This window comes from Alexandromys fortis, unplaced genomic scaffold (assembly GCF_014885135.2).
Source record: "Alexandromys fortis isolate MF-2015 unplaced genomic scaffold, M_Fortis_MF-2015_v1.1 scaffold_1, whole genome shotgun sequence".
Taxonomy (NCBI): domain Eukaryota; kingdom Metazoa; phylum Chordata; class Mammalia; order Rodentia; family Cricetidae; genus Alexandromys; species Alexandromys fortis.
The window spans coordinates 40,954,897-40,957,458 of NW_026067927.1; positions in this window are offsets into that span (position 1 = coordinate 40,954,897).

The following is a 2,562-nucleotide window of genomic DNA, read 5'->3' on the forward strand; positions in this document are numbered from 1 at the left end:
CCCCCCCCCCCCCCCCCCCCCCCCCCCCCCGTCCGCACTCAGTTTGCGAGCTTTGGGCAAGGGGCTGGAGGTTGAGGAAACACACGCAGAGACAGACCAACACACAGACCTCTAATCACTGATACAAAAGCTTTTCTTTAATAGCACCATGGAAGCTTAAATACCCTGCAGTCAATGGCCAACAGGTGAAAATCTCATCCTCTGATCCTCTAGGCTAGGCACAGCTTTTAGTAACTTCAATTAGAAGGATCTAGACAGGGAAGAGCAGCTGAAGGCCAGGACTCAATTGGTCCCAACAGGAGGGTAGGTGTGATGACTTGAAAAGGGGAAGTGGAGGGAGGGTAGGTGTGATCATAGGGAAAGGGAAGTGGAGGGAGGGTAGGTGTGATCATAGGGAAAGGGAAGTGGAGGGAGGGTAGGTGTGATCATAGGGAAGGGGAAGTGGAGGGAGGGTAGGTGTGATCATAGGGAAAGGGAAGTGGAGGGAGGGTAGGTGTGATCATATTTCATTGTACATGTGTATGAAATTCTCAGAAGTAAATGGATGTTTTTCTTTTACAATAGAAAGATCACTGTGAGGATTCAGTGGTTGAATCCTGCTCTTTCTACCTCATACACCCTGCTTCACCCTACATCAGCAATGACTTGTCAGTTGCTGACTGTGCATCAATCAGGAGCCTCGACATTGGGTCTATTTGTGGGAGCCTCCTTTTCCTAGGGTTCCCTGAGCCCTGAGGAGAGGGACTTGATGGAGACATCCCATTTAGGATTGAATGTTCCAAGGTCTCTTACTCTCTGCACAATGTCTGCTGCGGGTCTTTGTATTTGTTCTCATCCGCTGCAGGAGGAAGCTTCTCTATTGATGGCCCAGCAAGGCGCTGACCTATGAGTATAGCAGAATGTCATTAGCAGTCATTTTATTTCTGCTTTTTTGTTTTGTTTTGTCTTAGAACAGTAGTGTTTGGTTTTACCATAGGCCCCTGGACTGTCTTGGCCACCCAAGCAGTGTCAGGCATGGGTTCCATCTTGAGGAGCCGGCCTTAAGTCTAACCAGATACTGGTTGGTTAGCCACACAAGCTTTGTGCTACCCTTGCACCAGAATATCTTGCGAGTGTGGCACCTTTGTAGATCCAAGCGTTTATGGTGGGGTTGGTGTTTATGTTCTCCTTAGGTGGCGTTCATCGTGCCTTCCTGTGACAAAGTCCATAGGGTGAAGGCTCTATCAGCACCAGTTCAGCTTCTCCGTGTTCAATGAGCTGTGTAGGTGTTGTCTGAATCAATGGGGCCTTGATGTCATCTTGTGGAGAGCAACCTATAGTCTTGGGAACAGCCTGAGTTATTTGGGGGTTCCTGTGGGACCCCTTTGGACAACAACTCAATTAGATGTAACCCAATCCCAGTACTGGAAGCTTGATTTGGTGATAAGAGATGTCCAGTTGGGGCTCTGTGTCTCTCATTATTTAGTGATCACCTTCATATTTATATATTTTAGGAAGCTTCTACTGTATTAAGTTTCTATGGTGCCCCTCAAACGATCCTTAATTCTAGCTGTCTCTCCCCATATTTCTTCTCTTGCCCCCTTCTTCCCTCCTCCTCCACTTGATCCTCCCATCTCAGTATCCTACCCACCCATAAAAACTATCTATTGTGTTTCCTAATGAGATCTATCTGCCCCCCCCACCCCGTCCCTTACTCTATACCTAACCTCTGTGGATACATGGTTTGTAGCCTGCTTATCAAAGACTAAACAGCTCATATCCACATATAAGAGAATAGTATCCACATATAAGAGTCCTCCTGGAGAGGACTCAGTGCTTGCTGTAAGGCTTTTCTGGAATTCAGAGTGACTCAGGAGGAAAGATTAAGGACAGTAATTTTTCTCTGTGCCTTTTAGCCAGAGAGTAGACACAAAATAACAGTGGAGGGACCAGGGATGAAAGATTCTGCTTTTAGACGTGCTCTGAGGATGAGGAGATGGATTTCTTTTGCAAAAGCAGCTGCTAAGTGCCTCTTTCATTCTTTTGCTCCAACCTGTGGCAGCCATCATTCTGTTTTCTGTCTGCAAGAATTGCATCATTCAGGCTAGAGACATGGCACAGAGGTTAGGAGCACAGGTTGCTCTTCTAGAGGTCCTGAGTTCAATTCCCAGAAGCCACATGGTGGCACACAGCCATCTATAATGAGACCTGATACCCTCTTCTGGCCTGCAGGGGTAAGTGCAGATAGAACACTTAAATAAATAAATAAATAAATAAATAAATAAATAAATAAAATCTTTAAAAAAAAAAAGAATTGCATGATTCTAGGTGTCTGGTAGAACTGAAATTAGAGAATGTTTGCCTGCAGCAGTCTTTCTCTCTGGCCCCCCAAGCGCTCCCAGATAAAGACACGGAGATGTGTTATTAGTTATGAGTGCTCATTCTTTTCTCCTGTTGTCCCGCTAGCTCTTGTAACTTAATTTAACCTATTTCTCATCATCTCTGTTTTGCCTTGGGGCTTTTTACCTTTCATTCTGCATGTCCTACTTTTCCTGCTTCTTTCGTGGATGGCTGGCTGGCGGC